We start from the raw sequence: 22,135 nt of genomic DNA on the forward strand, positions 1-22,135 counted from the left end.
TTTGCATTCCTACACATTTGTATTAGTGTAAATAAAATTGCACTGCAACCAAACACAGCCTTAGGACTCAGTGGCTTTCATGCTTAGATGGTGACTAAATTTGAACTACTTTGTCTACTACAAACAGCATGTGGAAACTAGGCTAGAAACCACAAATCAAAAGTAAATACATCAGTCAATATGTAATCAAAATCAAAACCAGAATTGAATCAAAATCAGCCTTAGGGTCCATTTGGTTTTCAATTGGAATAAGAATCAAAATCAAAATCGAAATGATCTGTTGCTATAATTTATTTGGTTCATATAGGAAATGGGAATGAGAATTGAATTTAGCTGAAATGGAATTTCATTCTTAAGAGAAAAAGAGGGAATGACCATTCCTTGGAATAGGGAAATATCAATCCACTAAGAAGGGAAATAAGATTACAATTCCATTTAATCAAACAGTTGGAATCGAAATGGTCCATTCCAATTCCCTTCCAAATCACTATTCCCACTATTTAACCAAATGGAACTTTATATTTTTATTGATTTTTCAAGACTGGTCTCAATGATCTTGTTTCCAGCAGATCCCGAGTCTTGGTTAGGGGGCCCTTTATAGGAACCATTCGGGCTTCTCCCTCCCGCCCACGCGTCACGACTTCGGATCCAATAGAAATAAGGCGTGCAAGCCAGGATCGGAGCATCAATCAGATTCAGAAATAAACACGTCAGTGATTCATAATTTCTCTAACGTGTTTAATAGCGCTATGTGCCCAAAAATACCAATCTGGAAATTTTTATTTTATTTATTTGATAAATATACAATATCTTTCAACGTTTTTTTTTTTTATAAAGCCATATCTTTCAACAGTTGAAGCCCACTACCTGGATAAGCCTATAATGATTGACCAACTCCGCCATGGTTGAGTTGAGACTTTGCGATACTGCTGACCTTTTCACTTTTGAGAGGTATAACCAGTGTAGGTGGGAACACTAGGATGTATGAATTTTGGCTGTCCACGTTCGACAGTCTGTGCTTAGGGGTGGCCACAACGGTGTGAATTGGACAGATTTGTGTGAATTGGACAGATTTGATCCAACCCAATCTTTATTTCTTTTATTTAACAAAGTTGGGATACCTCTCAACAGATTTGGTCCAATCCAATCCTTATTTCTTCTATTTAACAAAGTTGGGATATGTCTCAATGGGCATTTTGGCAGGGGTGGAGCCAATTATATTGGGGGGGGGGTCCTTGGCTCCCAAACTGTTTTGTTAAAACTATTATTTATATGGTTACTTTGTTGAGACTGGGTCAAAAATTAAGATTATACTAACTTACATGAAACATACAGTATAGTAAAACATCAGCCGTTAATCCGCATACTAGCATTTGCCTCTTTGACTTTTACTTAGTAGGCGTTGGTGCTAGGAACGTCGCACCATTTTCTCATAAAAATGGTATTGGAATTGTAAGTACTATTTTTTTTATATTTTCTTAGAAAACGGTGCTTATTTTTTGTTTAAAATCAGTGTTGTCATATAGGCGTTTTTCTGAAAAAACAACACTGGTTTTGTTTCATACCAGTGCTAGTAGTAACGTTTTCAACATTGATTTATATTATCCAATGTCTAAGATGATGCCACAGTATTGCACCACTGGCAGCAACATGTTGTTTTCTCAGAAAATATTGAATTTGGCGTTGCTCCAAACCTTACTTTCTCGGTTTCCAAGGCGTGGTCTAGAGCAACATTTTTTTTCTGAAAAAATGACACCAAATAAGAAGGCGTTGTTTGAAGCACCACTTTCTCTGATGATGCCACATCATTGCACCACTGGCAACAACAGACTGTTTTCTAAGAAAGCATCGAATTTGGCATTGCTTCAGACCACACTTTCCTGATTGCCAAGGTGTGGTCTGAAACAATGTTTTTTTATGGAAAACAATACCAAATAAGAAGTTGTTTTCTCAGACAACAACATCGATGCCAAACACTACCTTAAAGAACATGATTTCACCCGGTTACATTTTATTTGTCAAACTCGTTGAATGTAGACAAACTTTGATGTATGTCTAAATTCAATGTATGAGAAATATAAACTACCTCAAATGACGTATCTTTTCTTTTCCTCAACCTAACCTTCTTTGGGGAAATTACTAAATCCTCCCTAGTATTATTGTGACCAAACTAAAACCTCCTATACATTAGACCTCCATAAAAACCTCCATTTCTTTCGTTAGACTCAGTTTGGAAAGAGTACGAATACAAATATGTATAGTGAAAATACATACAAAATAATACAAAATATAAAGTTTTGCACTCTACATATTTGCATTTATATTCCTACAAATACAAATATGTAAGGTGTAAACCTTATATTTTGTATGTATTTGCACTGAACATATTTACATTTGTACTCTTTCCAAGGCTCAGTTTGGAAAGGCTATAAATACAAATATATACAATACAAATGCATACAAAATAATACAAAATTTTATACTCTACATATTTGTATTTATACTCCTTTCAATTGAAAAAATACAAGTATAAATATATATGATACAAATACATCCAAAATAATACAAAATATAAGGTTTTGCACTTTGTATATTTACATTTGTACTCCTAAACTGAGCCTTAATTATCTTAATGGACGTGTTGGAAGTATGGTAATGCCCTTTGTATACAATGAAGAATGAACAACACAATTATTCTCTTTTCAAATTGCTTGAATGTGACAATTCTACTTGTTGAAGAGGTTTTAATTCAAACCCAAATTGACATTTGTTAACCACTCAATGAAGTGAACAATGAAACCCAGTTAAATAAACATTTTTGCATTAATTGCACTCGTGCAATTCCATTCATTAACTCAGTTTGAAAAGAGTACTAATACAAATATAACATGTACAAAGAAAAACAAGGTTTTCAAATACAAAATATATGTTTTTATACTGTGTCCCATTACACTGTGTAAAGTGCAGATTCATGCCTTAAAAATAAGTCAAGTGACCTAAATTTTGTCTTCCTCGACACTTGGTGGCTAATCTTATATGGGAAAATTACTTTTAACTTCCCCAATGTTTTCTTTCGGACTTTTCCTATAATCGGACAAAAGGATCCTTACAGTCTTAAATAAATATGCAAGCACACCCCTTTACCTAATTATGATATTTTATTAAGAATTACACAGTGAAAACCATTGTTCTCCATTCACATGATGAAACAAACAATGAAACCCACTTAATTCTATTGGTAATCTAATAAATCTTCATCTCAATAAGGTTTTTTACAACGTTTCCGAACCGTCGTTGACCTGGATGGTCGGACTGTTTGGCCCGGGAATCGTCCAGACAACTTGTTCTGTTTTATCCAAAACTCATAATTTGGTCAAAAACCATTAAAAATTTTAATAAACCGTTGACCCAGGGAGTTGACCCGTTGACCCGTTCAATGGGTTTCTGACATTTTTTATTTTTTAATTTTTTTTTATTTTGCTGTCAGAACAGACTGTCTATTTAAACCGGATGGTCAGACCATTGACCTGAAAACCGGTGGCCAGAACGATTCCATTCCCAGATCCTTTTTTAAATAATTGGTTTTTTATAAGCAAAAATAAAATTTTAAAACTTTAAGACATTTATATTGTTAGAAAAAAAATTAAACATTAAGGGGTGTTGATGTGGCAGTTACCTTTGTTTTCATAAACAAAACAAACCTATCATGTCAAACACCCCCCTATGTTAGGATTTTCTATCAAGACAATGAAGGTTTTTAAAACTGAGCCAGGCAAGGGTCCAGTTCCTAGGTCGAACAGTCCGACCGTTCGAATAGAACGGATGGCCCATTTTGACAAAAAATAAAAATAAAAAAATAAAAATGGCCAAATCATTGAACGATTTGAACGGTTCAACCGCTCAGGTTAACAATTTACTGACCAAATCAATGATTTTTGGCGAAATAACAATTTTGGAGTAAAACGAAATCGGTCACCCCAATTTTTTCGATCTGACCATCCGGTCCGATCCAGTTTTGAAAACCATCAAGGAAGTTGGTATGTTTGTATGTTTCTTTAAAATATGAAGAAAGACTTATTAGATGGTAAAACATGGAGAAGGTTTAAGTATTTGTAAGACACAATGAAGTTTTAAGCAATTTTCCTTTTTTTTCTGTAAAATGTAATTGAAGAACAGGATTTGGGTATAGTTTACATCATATCATCAATTTTACTTCCTGCTTTTATAATTTTCCATTTGCTTTAGTTTCTACAAAAGTTTCTATTTGTAGATCTGATGTCTGGGGCCGAGCTAGATTGATGTCTTGTCTCTCCATTTGCTTGAGTCTTGAGTCTCGTGTATTATCACTTGTTTGTGATTCGTGAATCTCAGTCAGTATTTTAGATGCACAAGTGATAGCTAAAGTTTGGTAAATATTCTAAATCCTTACCAAATTGTACGCCTATTATTCTAACCATTTATGTGTAATATAATTTGGTCATGGTTCTTAAATGTTTAGTTAAAAAAAAAAAATGTTTAGTTGCGCCTTTCCATTTATTCTGTGAAATTCAGGTTTCAGCTCAATACACAGAACCAAAACCTGAATCGTTGTATTTTCTAATTGCCACAAATATTTGAAATCTTTTTTTCTCAAATTTCAGTATTTTTATATTTTTTTCTCCGGACCTAATACTATTAAGCTAATGTTAATTATAAAAGCAACTAAAACTTGTTACACAAAAAATAAAAAACTTATTCATGAATTTAAAATCCCATAAATTTATGAGAGAGAAAAATGTTTGAGATATTCTACTAAGAATTAAAACTTATTTATGAATATAAAAAATCTTATAAATCTTTGGTTTATACATAGGACAAATCTCTTTAATTACCCTTAAGTTTTAGGAATTTGAATAACTCCACCTCTAATTTTTAAAAATTGCCTTAAAGTACCCTTAAGATTTCTATCTATTGACTAAATCCCCCCTACTATTAGTGGTTTATCACAATTCATTCACATGTGACACCACATAATGTGTGAATATTTTTTTAAATTCAACGATATCCTTTTGTGATCAATTTTGCCCTTCATTATTCTTCAAATTTTCAAAATAAAACTCAACATCCACCTTGAGCACAAGAACACAGATTTCAACCTTTACTCGGTTGAAGGTCAAGAACACATAAGGGAATTTTTCCACAATTTCCCGTGATATTGAAACATATGGACATGGAGCTAATAAGAGCTAAGATGCCATAGTTTTTGGGTGGGAGATGATCCCTCCTATTCACTTGTTCAAAGGTATTTGCAGCAACGTTCTATTCAAATATTGCAAATTTAAAAATTTAAAGAAGAAAAATGGGTATAACAGTCATTTCCATCTTTCTGCTATCATTTAATCAGTTGGCAGTTTCTAAACATTAATTAGGGTAAGTCAATTTCCTAAAGACAAAAGTTGTACATAGTTTAAGAGAATTTCTCTTACTTACAATGCTTGGATTTTCATGAACTCCTTATGTGTAATCTTCTTAAATAAATTATGAAATTCATTGAATGTGGACACATATTGTTGTCTGTCTAGATTCAATGAACCTTAATAACATGTGCTTAAGCAACGATGCAAAAACGTAAAGTGCAAACCACTTGGATTTGGTTATGTTTAACAACTGACAATCACGCATCTATGTTTAGTTGGTCACATATGCCAGTTGGCATGGTTTGGTATAGCCTAGAGGTCGAAACCCTACAATTTAGACCAAATCCCATTTTCAACATTATTCTAACTTAGTTAAATAGTAAACTTGCATTAATCTAACTCATCAGACGGTCAGAATCCTTGACATTGCCTCATTGGTTTTGAATATTTGGTGTTTCGGCTTCTTTTCCTCTCAAATTTAAAGGTTCTTTTTCTTCCTAAAATTTTGGGTTAAAGTTGATAAAAGTATTATGATGTCAATAATTGCATTGGCTTCACATCCCACAGTTAAATCAATATATTTTAATAGTATCATATATTGTCAATGATTGTAACTAGTCCATGTCAAAATATTTTAATCTATAAATCTAATCAAATTAATATATACGTCGTTAAAACATTTAAAGTGAAATAATCTTTTCTTTCTTTCGAAATCTAAGTGTCTTGTTTTTCTTTTACACTAGTTAATCTGGAAAAAAAAAAAAAAAAAAAAACAGAAAATCGACAAGTTATTAGATCTATATCAATATTTATACCTATATCAATATCAATATCAATATCAATATCTACATAAATATATTAAGCTGAAATATCTAAAAAAAAAAAGGTGAAGATGAGGGAAATAGAATCTAATAGTATTTCTTTCATTTTTTCATTAAAATTACAAGAATGTCACTCTTTATCAACTCTCTCTCTCTTTTGCTTTTTTTTTCTTTCAAATTACAAGAATGACACTTTCTCCTACCAATTCTCTCTCTCTCTTGTTTTTTTTTTTCTTTCAAATTACACCTTGTTTTTTTTTCTTTCAAATTACAAGAATGCCACTCTCTCCTCTCTCTCTCTCTCTCTCTCTCTCTCTCTCTCTCTCTCTCTCTCTCTCTCTCTCTCTCTCTCTCTCTCTCTCTCTCTCTCTCTCTCTCTTTAAAGGTGTAAATCGGATCGTGTCGCCCGCGGCCTGGCACAAACTTGGACCAGCCCGGCATGACGATCTACGGGCCGCCCAGCACGATCACGCGAGCCGTGTTGGGCCTGAGGTTTTAGGTCCACGGGCGAACACGACACGGCACAACCGAGCGAGCCGTGCCAGCCCTCGGGCATGGCCCATATATATTTTATATATAAATAAACATATTATATATATTTATATAATATTATATAAATCATAATTATATAATAATATATAGTATATAATATATTAATAAAATAAATAATTTTTTAATTTTATTATACTAATTTATTTAATTATTATATATAAGCAATTGTATACACAAAATTCATATAAAATTAAAATTTAAAGTTTTTTGTCAAGTTTTTTTAAATAAATAGCTTTGGCTCGATGCATGGCCCGACTTGGCCCAAGGCTCGGCCCACAGGCCTGGGCTGGGCCGACCTCCAAAATTTTCACCGGAGAGGGCAACGCGACCCATAATGGCCTGCGGGCCAGCATGGCACAGCTGCACTTTGCACGGGCCTCCTACGGATCGTGTTGTGCTAGCCCAGCACATCCCACTTTACACCTCTATTTCTTTTTCTTACAAATTACAAGAATGTCATCTCTCTCAACTACCATCTCTCTCTCTCCTTATGAATTACAAGAATGCCACACACTCTCTCCAACTGAGGGAGACCTCAGCTTGGCATCTCAACTACTAAGGGACCTACAATCAAAGGTAGTCGAGTTCGAGCGAGCCGAGCTCAAACTTCTAAGCTCAAGCTCAAGTCTCTAATCCGAGTCGAGCTTGAGTTAGACGACACCTCGACCACTAAGGAAGACCTCAAATAGGCACCTCAATCACTAAGGGAAATCTCGGCTCAACACCTCAACAACTGAGGGAGACCTCAGCTCAACACCTTGTCAACTAAGGGAAACCTTAACTCAACACCTCGCCTGCTAGGGAAACCCCAGCTCGACACTTCAACAACTGAGAGAGACTTCAATTTAGCACATCGGTAATTGAGGGAGACCTCGGCTGCTTGAGAGACCTGCAATCAAAGGTAACCGAACTTGAACTTTCGAGCTTTTGACTTGAGCCGAGCTTAAGGTCGAACTCAAGTCTCTAATTTGAATCGAGCTTGAGCCTGATAGTTTATGAGCGAGCCCTTGCAACACAGGGCCCCCCTCCGCTAGTAAATCTATTAAGCTAAAATGTGTACGTAAGAGGACCTGAGGATGAGGGAAATGGAATCTAATAGTATTTTTTTGCTTTTTTTTCATGGAAATTATAAGAATGCCACTCTCTATCTCTCTCTTTTGCTTTTCTTCTTTCAAATTATAAGAATGCCACTCTCTCCTACCAACTCTCTCTCTTTCTTGCTTTTTTTTCTCTCAAATTACAAGAATGCCACACTCTCTCCTACCAACTCTCTCTCTCTTTTTCTTAATAATTACAAAAATGCCATCTCTCTCTCCTTATAAATTACAAGAATGCTACTCTTTCTCTCCAACTGAGAGAGACCTTAGCTCGGCATCTCGGCTATTAGGGGACCTACAATCAAAGGTAGTTGAGTTTAAGCCGAGTCGAGCTCGAACTTTTGAGCTCAAGCTCAAGTCTCTAATTTGAATCGAGCTCGAGCTGGACGACACCTCGACCACTGAGGGAGACCTCGGCTCGGCACCTCGGTCACTGAGGGAGACCTTAACTCGACACATTGTCAACTAAGGGAGACCTTAGCTCGACACCTCGCCTATTAGGGAAACCTCAACTCAACACTTCAAAAGTTGAAGGAGATCTCGGTTTGGCACCTCGGCAATTGAGGGAGACCTTGACTCAGCACCTCGACTAGTTGAGAAACCTGCAATCAAAGGTAGCTGAGCTCGAACTTCTAAACTTTTGACTCGATCCAAGCTCGAGCTTGAGCTCAAGTCTCTAATTCGAGTTGAGCTCGAGCCGGATAATTTATGAGCGAGCCCCTACAATGCAAGCCCCCCTCCGCTTGTATATCTATTAAGCTGAAATGTGTACGATAGAAGGCTGGAGAATGCAACAAATGGAATCTAATAGTATTTTTTACCTTTTTTTCATAGAAATTACAAGAACACCACTCTCTACCAACTCTCTCTTTTGCTTTTTTTTTTCCTTTCAAATGACAAGAATGCCACTCTCCTACCAACTCTCTTTCTCTCTTGTTTTTTTCTTTCAAATTTCAAGAATGCCAGTCTCTCTCCTACCAACTCTCTCTCTCTCTTTTTCTTACAAATTACAAGAATGCCATCTCTCTCCTTATAAATTACAAGAATGCCACTCTCTCTCCAATTGAGGGAGACCTCATCTCGGCATCTAAATTGCTAGGGGACCTGCAATCAAAGGTAGTCAAGTTCGAGTCGAGCTGAGCTTGAACTTTTGAGCTCAAGCTCAAGTCTGTATTTCGAATCGAGCTCGAGCTAGATGACACCTCGACCACTGAGGAGGACCTCGGCTCGGCACTACCTTGTAACTGATGTGGCACGATCCGGGCACTCCTAGCTAGCTGCTGACTGGCTCCTCGTTGGTAACGGACGGCTCCTGAGAAGATGAAAAGAAGGATTCCTGGGGATTTTACCCGATGGGAATACTCCGATGCTTAAGTTAGAACACAAGAAAGAAGGAAAAGAAGAGTTGGTAGCTAAGAGTGTAAGTCGCGCTTTATCACTATACTCGAGAGATTAGAGTTCTCAAGAAGAAGTTTCCCTTCTACCCTGAGGGCTTTTATAGGGACACTCACACTAGGTCGGGCATAACCGCCACTGGGCTCCTGCCACAGCCATTACCTGCCAGGGCTGCGCAGGTGGCCATTGTGGTGTACGCTTAATCCGGGTGAGTGACATGTTTCCAAAGTGGCAGGCACGCCTTTGCTTGTCGAGAGACGTGGACATAGACTATCGAAAGGACTGGGACTGCACCGTCAGTAGAGGGTATGGCGCAGTCTGACCGATACGGTCTGTCAGTCGGAAGCTTCCTGGAGGGTGCTAGTGCGGCTCACTTGCGAGCTCTCTCGTGGCGAGCTTGGAACATTCCAGGATTACCCTTAGTGAAATTGGTCCTCAGAATGACCTGCCTGCTAGGGAGCTCGGGCAAGCTGATAACTTTAGCTCACGAGCTATAGTTGCCTCGGAGTATCCCTTTAGAGGTAGCTCGGGGAACCTGAAGCTCACATTGTGGCGAGCTCTTCCCTTTGTGCGCTACGATGTAGCGAGCTGCTTTATGGGCCCGTTACTTGGTTGTACCGGGCCACAATGATGAGTTGTCGCTTATGCTGAGTCAGTGTCTACGTGTCACCGTTTCATAGGTTGGGTCAAATCATCCTTCATCAATTTCCCCCCACTCCTCGATCTAAGAGTACCGCCTTAGCGCAGGGAGTTTATGAAGTGCGATGGACTGATTTGACCAAATTCAAACTTGATTGACTGCCCTTATTAAATGCACTTGCAGGAATCAAGAGATTTTATGACTTTCCTGGCTTTATGGATTATGAAAACGTGCTAAGGTGGCCTTCAACTCCGAACGTCGTGCAGATGTGACTACCTTAATTATGGAAGACTTGCCGCCAATCGCCTTCGATTTTTAGAAGGCGTGCAATCAAGGCACCCGCGGACCGTTGGATCTGCTTTGATCTAAGCCGTCAATTTGAAAAGGGTGGAGACTATAAATAGGGGCCCCCCTCGGGCCCTATTTTCTCCCACACCATCTTTGCTGTCTTTGGATTCTGAGGTCGCGCACTTCACCTAACCTATCCAAGTTCCTCAGTCTGCTCCATTCCGTCTACTCTGGTGAGTCTCAATCGCTGTCAGCCATGTCTGGGTACCCATACCATACCTATCACAGAGGCGATAGCCAGGATGATGATGATGCTCCCTCGAGCTTAGGGGGAACCTGGGAGCAGATCCTGGAGGCTCGGGAGGCCTCTGGCGACATGGCGTCTACTTCTAGGGGGAGGGAGCCTAATACCTTTGGCCCTTCCTTGATGACAGCGGAGAGACTCATGTCTCTGATCTGCTACTTTCGCCTCCCTGGGGACCTGGTTTATAGCCTCCCAACTGGCAACTTCCCTTGGGAGCATGGTCCCAACGACATAGTAGTCTTTCAGGAACAAATTGAGGCTGGCTTGCGTCTCCCCCTACACCCCTTGATAGTGGAGGTGTTAAACCACTTCAACGTCACCATTAACTAGCTTCATCCCAACGCCATTCGAAACATGGTTGGGACTATATCCCTGTGTTACAAGTACTACCTTCCTTTGGACCTTGATATTTTTGTCTCTATCCTTTGCATAAAGAACGCTGCTCCTGGGGTTCCTCCAGAGAGGCGCTTTTATTACCTCTCTCCCCGTCGCGGCTATAAGCTCTTGTACGAGCTACCGAATAAGATTCCCGCCTGGAAGTAGGATTACTTTGTGGTCCGTAACCCCGAGGGGTGGCCCTTCCCCACTGCTTGGAGGGGTGCCATCCAGGACCCTGAGGTCGAGCTGGACCCTGAAACTCAGAAAATTATGTTGTCCTGGGTGTCGGTAGGCTTCCTTTGCTCGGACTACTTGACCGAGGAGAAGCTCGTGCAGGCAGGCTTGAGTCCAGGTAGATCGGCCTTTTAAGTCGTGTAGTGCCTTGTACACATGTATTTTGTTCCTTCTCGAACTAATATCTTGTGGTCTTTTGGCAGCCATCATGTCTAGTGCCGATTCGCACCGCCTTCTCTTGGGCAGCCAAAGACGCCATGAGAAGAGGATGCACCCCGATCGGACCCCTCCTTCTGGAAGTACTGAGTTCGGGTCTGCTGAGGCAGTTCTACCCTCTCCTCCGCCTGAGGTTCCGATGCCCCCTCCCGAGGGGGCTAGGGGGATTAACCCTAAGGGAAACGAGCTCCCTCAGCCCTTGTAATCCCCTTAAGCCCCATCCTTACCCCCGGTTCCCAGTGGGGAACTGGGAAGGGGTAAATGATTATCTGGTGGCTCGCCGGAGGAGCCGGAAGGCGATCACTAATGACGAGATCGCTCAATGGAGTAACATGGAGCCCGGGGACCTCTCCGCGTTCGCCTCTGCTCATTGCATGGTGGTAAGTGACCTTTTTCCCTCTTCTCTTTCTTGTTTTGCCCTTTTCCGCTGTCTTCTGATCTTCTTTTCCGTCGGCAAGTGAATTCCACCATCCATGCCATGGCTCTCCAGATGCGCATCCATCGCGTCAATGCCCTCGATCATCAGGCTACCAACCAGAAGCTTCAGAGCGAGCTCGACCAGATCCAGGGTGAGCTCCATCACACCCGCAAGGGGAGTGAGTCTCAGGAGTTGCTCGTCCACGACCAGGAGGCAAATCGTCCGATTTTCTGAAGAGAGCACACGTTACAGGAATGAATCATCAAGGATGGCGGCGAAGAGGGATTTCCTCAGGCAGCAGGTGCGGGAGTTGGAGTCCACTCTTCTAAATCGGACTCGAAACTTTGATTAGATGGTGGAGGCTGAGCGAAAGAAAGCGGTCTGGGATTTTAAAGACTCCCAGGAATTTTAGGACCTCCAACCGGAGTACGGTTCGGGTTCGTACTGCTCGGGTTTTAAGCTTTGCCGGTGGATGGTTCGGAAGAAGTTCTCTGGACTCAACCTCAACAGCATTACTATGAAGGGTCTGTCCCCTGAGACGGCGGACCAAGCGGAGGAAGAGGAGCCTGAATCTCCAGAGGATGAGGAGGAAGATCCTTGTGGAGGCATTTCTCTGGGCTTCTGGTGGCTTCCGGGTGCCATAAACCCGGTCTTAAAAAGATCTTGTTGGGTGGTTGTGCCCTTTTCACATTCTATTAAACTTTCTCGAGCTGTTTAGCCCGATTTCTTTTTTTTTTTTTGGAATGAAACTTCTTCCCCCCCCCCCCCCCCCCCCTTTTTTTAAGTATGGCGTGCTCCCTTTATTTTTGCTAAAGCGATCTCACCACTTAAGCTTTTAAAGCTACATGCCTGAAGAGGACTTTTCGGTAGTCATTATCCCGATCTGTCCTTTAACGTTTAAGGCCTCTATGGTACACCGCGAAGTGATTACCATGTGTGCCCGAACTATGCATTCGTTGGTTATTCCTCAATTCAACCAACGTATTGAGATGAGCTATGCTTCGTAAGGTTTAAACCCGAGCTGCTTCACCTCTGATATTTCATGCTTTGCCTTTGCCACTGAAGTGGCTAAGTCTTTCTTGATACCGAGGCCTTCGTTAGCTCGATGTTCTTGGCCCTTAGGTTAAGGGGGTGACTTATACTTTGCCCTTGAAGTTTGCCCATGCCATGGAGGCGACTGGGTCTTATAGCGCTGAAGTCGTGTTAGGTCGGCATTTTGGCCCTTAGGCTTTGGGAGTGACTCGTGGTCTGCTCAGTAGTTATAGGTAATATTGCCTTAAGTTGACAATATTCCATGCCCGAGGTACTTGTTTCCCTTCAAGAGTCTCGAGCTCGTATGTTCCTTCCCCGAGCACTCGCTTGACTCGGTAGGGGCCTTCCCAGTTGGACCCGAGCTTGCCAGCGCCGGGCTCAGGTACCATAACCTTACGAAGGACCAAGTCGACAATGCGGAGATTCCGCCTCTTGACCCTGGCGTTATAGTACCGAGCTACTCTCTTCTGGTAGGCTACGGTTCTGATGTACGCGAGGTCCCTTACTTCATCAAGTAGATCGAGGTTGGTACGTTCTCATCTTCATTCGTCTGATCACTATATGCTTTTAGTCGTAGCGTGGGCACTTCGATCTCTGCAGGGATTACTGCTTCAGTGTCGTAGGTGAAATTGAAGGGAGGATGGCTCTGTTCGTTACTTCTGCTTGACCATTTGCTTAAGGGTGTGTGACTGAAGTAAAGTTCTGTCGGATTCCCATGTCTTGGCATCAGTCTTGGAATTTGATGTCTTCGAACTGTTTGCTGTTGTCAGAAATCAATACCCGAGGTAATCCGAAGTGGCATACAATATTTTTCCAAAATAAGTTTTGAACATTTCGGGTTGTGATCGTTACGAGGGGTTCGACTTCTACCCACTTGGTAAAATAGTCCACTGCTACCACTAAAAACTTCCTTCCAGCCGTTTGCTGGGGGAATGGCCCAAGTAGATCGATGCCCCATTGTGCAAAGGGCCATGGACTGGTGAGATACTTGAGGTTGGCAACAGGTTGGTGGTGGATATTGGCATGTCTCTGGCATTTGTCACATTTTCTAACGAGTTCAATGGCATCTGCCTTCATTGTTGGCCAATAATACCCGTGTTGAAGTGCTTTCTGGGCAATAGCTCTACCCCCCAACTGCCTACCGCACAACCCCTCATGAGTGTCGTGGAGTACGAGTTCGGCTTCGAAAGGCCGCAAACAACGCAGATAGGGGAGTGTGTAGGATCTCCTGTACAGTCGCTTGTCCATCATGACGTATTTGGCTGCCTGGCGTTGTACCCTACTGACTGCATTGCAATCTGCAGGGAGGGTCCCGTGTAGCAAGAAGCTCGCGAGCTGGTCAATCCAGCTCGGCTCTGCTTGGACGACGGGAGCAACCTCCTCTGCGCCCTTGAGATTGCTAGGCCAAGACAGGTCCTCTATGTACACGGTTCTCATGGTGATGTCGCTAGTGTTGGCTAACTTGGACAGAGCATCGGCCTCAGCATTCTCTGACCTAGAGATGTGTCTGATGAAGTGTGAGTGGAAGTCGAGCAGGGCTTCTCTAACTTTGGTCAGGTAGGCAATCATGGTTGGCTCGTGAGCTTCATATTCGCCGATGACCTGGTTAACCACGAGCTGGGAGTTGCTGCAGATAACAATGTGCCTTGCTTTTACTTCTCTGGCTATGGCTAGTCCAGCTATCAACGCCTTGTACTCTGCTTCATTGTTATACGCCGCGAACTCGAAGCGTAGCACGTATTCCAGTTTCGTACCGCTTGGGCCATGTGGAACTATTCCGGCACCGCTGCCTTGTTGGTTCGAGGAGCCATCTACGTGAAGGATCCAAGGCTCCTCATCCCAGCTCGTGGTTGGCCGAGCTAGGAGAGGTGCCACATTGGCTGCTACCTCACGGGGTTCAGACTCGATCGAACCGGGAGCTTCGGGCTCACCCGAGGTGGGAGCCTTGCGCACAACAGGCTTGGGAACTTTAGAGCTGAATGTGCATTCGACTATGAAATCTGCTAAGGCTTGGGCTTTAATGGCAATTCGCGGCTTGTACTGGAGGTCGTACTCGCTGAGCTCAACGGCCCACTTCGTCAACCGACCAGAGACCTTGGGCTTAAGCAACACCTGCCTTAGAGGTCTGTCGGTGAGGACGACAATAGTATGAGCTTGGATGTACGGGCGAAGCTTCCGAGTTGCGATTATCAGTGCATACGCTAACTTTTCCATCTTCGGGTATCTCATTTCTGCTCCCTGCAATACTTTACTTAGTAGATGGGTTATTGGACCCAATCTACTTCCTTTATTAGTACCGAACTGACCAATTCGTTGCTCGTCAAAAGGTATAGTTCTAAAACATCGCCCTCATCGGATCGGGTTAAGGTCGGCATACTAGTGAGGTATTTCTTGAGCTTGTCAAACGCGAGTTGGCAGTCTTGGATCCATTCGAACCCTTTGCTCTTAATTGCCTTAAAGAACGGCAGACAACGGTCCGCTGATTTAGACATGAAGCGACTCAGGGCAGCTATGCGGCCATTCAACCTCTGAACCTCCTTTAGCTTCCGGGGTGGTCTCATATCTAAAATGGCCTTAATCTTATCAGGGTTGGCTTCGATGCCGCACCGGTTAACGATGTATCCTAGGAACTTGCCCATGGTCACACCAAACACACACTTGTTTGGGTTCAATCTCATATTAAACTTACGCAGAATTTTGAAAAAAAGTGCAAATCTTGTATTAATTCTTGTGAGAGTTGAGTTTCGACGACCATGTCGTCTACATAGAATTTTACTTTTCTGTCGATTAACGGCGCAAACAATTTATTTACAAGCCTTTGAAAAGTTGCCCCTGCGTTTTCAACCCAAAGGGCATAACCTTGTAACAGTACAGACCGAATTCTATGATGAAGGCAGTCTTTTCTTCGTCCGCCGGGTCCATCCTGATTTGGTTATAGCTCGAATAGGTGTCCAAGAAACTTAGCAACTCGTGCCTTGAAGTTGCGTCTACCAAGCGGTCGATTCTAGGGAGTAGGAAGTAGTCTTTTGGGCAAGCCCAATTCAGGTCGGTGTAGTCGACGCACATGCGCCACTTGTCGTTGGCCTTCTTTACCAGGACGGGGTTGGCTACCCAGCTCGGGTAGTGGACTTCTCGTCGACCGCTTTCCACCGCTCCAGGGCTAGGTTGCATTTCTTCTGTCTAACAGGCCTAACTACAGGATCAGTGTTCAGCTTGTGAGTTATGAGTTCGAGGTCTATACCAAGCATCTCTGCCGCAGACCATGCAAAAATATCTAAATTTTGAAGTAAGAAACTTACCAGTTCTGATCGTAGAGGCTCCTAGACGGAAGCGCCGATCTGAAGCGTTCGAGCTGGGTCCGCTGCTGAGGTAAGAACCGCGACTGTTTCTTCTGTTGGCGCGGCTCGTTCTTCGCCTTGCTCCATAGGCCGATCCAGCTCGAGGTCATCGGCTACCTTGGTTTTTCCCTTCAAGGCGGCGACGTAGCACTTACGGGACTCGAGCTGGTCGCCCCGCGCTACTCCCACACCATAGTCGGTTGGGAACTTCATAGCCAAATGGTAAGTGGAGACCACCGCCCGTAGGACATGGGTGATCGGTCGACCTACTATGGCATTGTAGGGGGAGGGGGTCGCGACCACCAAAAAGTCAAGCTTGAATATGACCACACAAGGCCACGTGCCGACTTCCACAGGTACTGTTATTTTCCCAAGGGGCCGGACTTCTTCTCCGTTGAAGCCTACCAAAGGAGTGTCTGCGAGCTTTAGATCGCTTCTCTACAATTGGAGTTGGTCAAATGCAGCTTTGAAGAGGATGTCGGCTGAGTTTCCTGAATTGACGAGTACACGCCTAACATCAAAGTCATTGACCCTTAGTTTTATCACAAGCGTGTCGTCATGGGGGTATTGGACTCCTCGCTCGTCATCTTCTGTGAAGAAAATTAGCTCTTTTGTCCTCGGTCGCTTTCGGGGGTTCTGCTCCTCCAGAGTGGCTTCACGAACCGAAGTCCGGGCTGCTGCTGAAGTGCAACCCGCGACGATAGAACCTCCCACTATCATGTGAATGGTTCCCCGGACTGGCCTCTCTTCCGGAGGCTGCCTCTGCGGCTGTTCGGTTGGCCTACTACTGCACTCGGGAGCATCCTTACCGTGCTCCCCCTGCCAACCTGTTTTATTACTGTTACTATTATTCTGTACAAAGTTTTTTAGATACCCGCGACGGATGAGCTCCTCTATCTCATCGCAGAGGTTTTTACAACTCTCGGAACTATGACCGTGATCTTTGTGAAAGCTGCAATATAGGTTCTTATTTCTTTCATTGGGATGGCCTCTCAGACGGGGTGGCCACTTTACGTATGAGGCATCCTTGATCGCCATTAGGATTTCAGCCCGCTTCGCATTTAGTGGGGTGTAATCAGCTCGGTCCGCTACGGGAGATCGGAAAAGCTGACCCGGCTTTGCCCCCCAAGCTGTGTCCTTTTTCTTTCGGCTGTCCCCTTGACTGGAAAGCTCTCCTTCTCTCTTTCTTTTTTCGGGCGCACCCTCGCCCATTTGGTTGATCTCCTCTTCGGTGGCTATGAACTTGTCCGCAAGCTTCAGGAACTCGGTTATGGTCGCCAGTTGGTTGACGACCATGTGCCATTTGAACTCTTTGTGTGTGACGCCTTTCTTGGCTGCCGCAAGGCGTAAGGCGGGGTCCAGGCGCGGTATCTGCATACAAGCATCGTTGAACCACTTGATGTAGCCTCGGATGGACTCTCCCTCTCTTTGCACTATGCTGAGGAGGCTTTCTTCAGTTCGGGGGCACCGTTTGCTGGTGACGAAGTGGGACGTGAAGGCTTGTGTGAACTGCGCCCAACTTATTATCGACCTAGGTGCCAAGTTCCGATACCATGTACGGGCTGCTCCTCTAAAAGTGGTGGAGAAGGCCACGCACATGCACTACTCACTAGCTCTCGCTAGGTGCACTTGCGATTGAAAGGCGTCCACGTGATCGTTTGGGTCGAACGACTTGTCGTACTTGTCAAGAGGGGGGAGCTTGAAGTCTTTAGGCATTGGGACTGCCAGAAGTTCGGAAGACAGGGGGGATGGAACCGAGAGGAGGGAGGCTTTGACTTCGGCCGAGCCTACCTCTTCTTTGCCCATGAGCTCGGGCAAATCACGGGTGACAGATCGACGAGCTCGGCGGTGGCATCTTTGCCTCTTGGTGGGCTCGGCGTTCATGTTGCTTATCTCTGCGCTGTCTGGAATGGTTTGTGCAGGGAGTAGCCCGGTCCGCTAGTGATGGCTGCGGACAAAGGGGTCCTGCTTGGAATCTGTTGCCAGGACCTCAAATCGGTTCTCAAAGAGCGGGGTTTCAAACTTCAACTGCCGAGGTGACGTAGACCTGGCGAGCTGGGGTCCTCCTAACCCGTCTCCCCACGGTGAGATCGGGGTAGCCGGTCTTTCTCGTCTACTGCAAGGGGAGGCCTGGTTTTTTGGGAGGTTTTGGGGGACCTCTTCTTGGCTTGAGAGGCGCTCATCTTGGCAGCGAGACTTAGCCTGCTGCGAGACCAGGTGCCAAGGTGGGAACTGCGGCTGCTGAAGTTGAGGTTGAGGCAGCTGGGGGAACTGCTGCTGATACTGGTGTTGGGAGACCTGGTGCAGTACGTGTTGTTGATAAAGCTGAAGTTGCTGGAACTGTCGCATTTGGGCCTACATGGCCCGCATGAACTGCATCAAGTCCTCCAGTTGGTTTGAGCTAGCAGCTAGGGGCACGACCGAAGGTTCGGTGAACGTCGCTCCGACAGTAGCAAGGAGTGGGGCAACAACAGGTGCCACTGTGAGAGGCACATTCAAGTTGGGGATTCCGTCCGCTGAGAAGGGGACAATGAACTGTCTGATACAAATAGTAGGAAGTTGGGGTTATTCTCTGGAGTTGTCCATTTCCGTGCTTCGTCTGACGTTGCTAGAGGAAGCCATGGGCGTTGGATTGTTTCGAGGAAGATAAGAACTGAGAAAGTTTAGAGAGAAAGGCCTTTTGAAGCGTTTCCCACAGACGGTGCCAAATGATGTGGCATGATCCAGGCACTCCTAACTGGCTGCTGACTGGCTCCTCATTGGCAATGGATGACACCTGAGAAGATGAAAGGAAGGATTCCCAGGGATTTTATCCTGTGGGAATACTTCGATGCTTAAGTCAGAACACAAGAAAGAAGGAAAAGAAGAGTCGGTAGCTAAGAGTGTAAGTCACGCTTTATCACTACACTCAGAGAGATTAGAGTTCACAAGAAGAAGTTTCCCTTCTGCCCTAAGGGCTTTTATAGGGACACTCACACTAGGTCGGGCATAACCGACACTAGGCTCCTGCCACAGCCGTTATCTGCCAGGGCTGCACAAGTGGCCGTTGTGGTGTACGCTTTGTCCGGGTGAGTGACACGTTTCCAAAGTGGCAGGCACGCCTTTGCTTGTCAAGAGACGTGGACGCAGACTGTCGAAAGGACTGGGTCTGCGCCATCAGTAGAGGGTATGGCACAGTCTGACCGGTATGGTCTGTCAGTCGGAGGCTTCCTGGAGGGTACTAGTGCGGCTCGCTCGCGAGCTCTCTCATGGCGAGCTTGGAACATTCCAGGATTACCCTTAGTGAAATTGGTCCTCGGAATGACCTGCCTGCTAGGGAGCTCGGGAGAGCTGATAACTTTAGCTCATGAATAGTTGCCTCGAAGTATCCCTTTAGAAGCAACTCGGGAAACCCGGAGCTCGCATTGTGCGAGCTCTTCCCTTTGCGCGCTACGATGTAGCGAGCTACTTTATGGGCCCGTTACTTGGTTGTACCGGGCCACAATGTTGAGCTGTCGCTTATGCTGAGTCAGTGTTTACGTGTCACCGTTTCATAGGTTGGATCAAATCATCCTTCATCAGTCACTGAGGGAGATCTCGGCTCAGCACCTTGACAACTGAGGGAGACCTCAGCATGACACCTTGTCAACTAAGGGAGACCTTAGCTCGACATCTCGCCTGCTAGGGAAACCTCAGCTCAAGACTTCAGCAACTGAGGGAGACCTCGATTTGGCACCTTGGCAATTGAGGGTGACCTTAGCTTGGCACCTCGGTTGCTTGAGAAACCTGCAATCAAGGTTGCCAAGCTCGAACTTTTGAGCTTCTAACTTAAGTCGAGGTCAAGTCTCTAATTCGAATCAAGCTCAAGCCTGATAGTTTATGAGTGAGCCCCTACAATGTAGGGCCCCCACCGCTATAAATATATTCAGTTGAAATGTGTACGTAAGAAAGCCTAAGGATAAGGTAAATGGAATCTAATAGTATTTTTTCCCTTTTTCATAAAAATTACAAGAATGCCACTCTCTACCGATTCTCTCTCTTTTGCTTTTTTTCTATCAAATTACAAGAATGCCACTCTCCTACCAACTCTCTCTCTCTCTCACTCTTTCATTCAAATTACAAGAATGCCACTCTCTCTCTCCTTTAAATTACAAAAATACCACTCGGCATCTTGGCTGCTAGGGGACCTACAACCAAAGGTAGTCGAGTTCGAGCCGAGCCGAGCTTGAACTTTTGAGCTCGAGCTCGACCGAGACGACACCTCGACCACTAAGAGAGACCTTGGCATGGCACCTCGGTCACTGAGGGAGATCTCGGCTCAGCACGTCGACAACCGAGGGAGACCTCTGCTTGGCACCTTGTCAACTAAGGGAGACCTTAGCTTGACACCTCGCCTGCTAAGGAAACCTCAACTCAAAACTTTAGCAGTTGAGGGAGACCTCGATTTGGCACCTTGGCAATTGAGGGAGACATCGGCTTGGAACCTCGGCTGCTTGAAAGACCTGGAATCAGAGGTAGCCAAGCTCGAACCTCTGAGCTTTTGACTCGAGCCGAGCTCAAGTCTCTAATTCGAATCTAGCTCGAGCCTGATAGTTTATGAGCAAACCCCGGCATCAGAAGCCAAGAAATGGAATCTAACAGTAAATTTTGCTTTCTTCTTTTCAAATTACAAGAATGACACTCTACCAACTCTCTTTCTTTTGCTTTTTTTTTCTTTCAAATTACAAAGAATGCCACTCTCTCCTACCAACTCTCTCTCTTGCTTTGGCACCTCGCCTGGTAGGGAAACCTCAACTTGACACTTCATCAGCTAAGGGAGACCTCGATTTGGCACCTTGGCAATTGAGGGAGATGTCGGCTCGACACCTCGACTACTTGAGAGACCTGCAATCAAAGGTAGTCAAGCTCGAACTTCCGAGCTTTTGACTTGAGACAAGCTCGAGCTCAAGTCTCTAATTTGAATTGAGCTCAAACCTAATAGTTTATGAGTGAGTCCCTACAACGCAGGGCCCCCTCTGCTAGAAGGCCTCAAGATGAGGGAAATGGAATCTTATAGTATTTTTTGCCTTTTAATCATAGAGTTTACAAGAATGCCACTCTCTACCAACTCTCTCTTTCTTTTTCTTACAAATTACAAGAATGTCATCCCTCTCTCTCTCTCTCTCTTTCTTTATAAATTACAAGAATGTCATCCCTCTCTCTCCTTATAAATTACAAGAATGCCACTTTCTCTCCAATTGATGAAGACTTAGCTCGGCATCTCGGCTGCTAGGGAACCTACAATCAAAGGTAGCCGAGTTCAAGCCGAGCCAAGCTCAAACTTTTGAGCTCAAGCTCAAGTCTCTAATTCGAATCGAGCTCGAGCTAGACGATACCTCGACCACTAAGGGGGCTCGGCACCTCGGTCATTGAGGGAGATCAAGGATCATCACCTCGACAACTGAGGGACCTCAGCTCGGCACCTTATCAACTAAGGGAGACCATAGCTCGACACCTCGCCTGTTAGGGAAACCTCAGCTTGACACTTCATCAGCTAAGGGAGACCTCGATTTGGCACCTCGGCAATTGAGGGAGACTTGGAACCTCTGCTCGACAACTCGGCTACTTGAGAGACCTGCAATCAAAGGTACTCAAGCTCGAACTTCTGATCTTTTGGCTCGAAGCAAGCTCGAGCTCGAGCTCAAGCTTGATAGTTTATGAGCGAGCCCCTGCAATGCAAGGCCCCCTCCACTAGTAAATATATTAAGCTAAAATGTGTATGTAAGAAGACATGAGAATGAGGGAAATTGAATCAAATAATATTATTTGCTTTTTTTCTTAAAAATTACAAGAATGCCACTCTCTACCAACTCTCTCTTTTGTTTTTTTATCTTTCAAATTACAAGTATGCCACTCTCTCCTACTAATTCCCTCTCTCTCTTGTTTTTTCTTTCAAATTACAAGAATGCCACTCGCTCTTTCTTGTTTTTTTTCTTTCAAATTACAAGAATGCCACTCTCTCCTACCAACTCTCTCTCTCTCTCTTTGATGAAGGCGGATTTGGCCCT

Source organism: Nelumbo lutea, chromosome 6 (assembly GCF_056320005.1).
Source record: "Nelumbo lutea isolate HS-2025 chromosome 6, American lotus-T2T, whole genome shotgun sequence".
Classification (NCBI taxonomy): Eukaryota; Viridiplantae; Streptophyta; class Magnoliopsida; order Proteales; family Nelumbonaceae; genus Nelumbo; species Nelumbo lutea.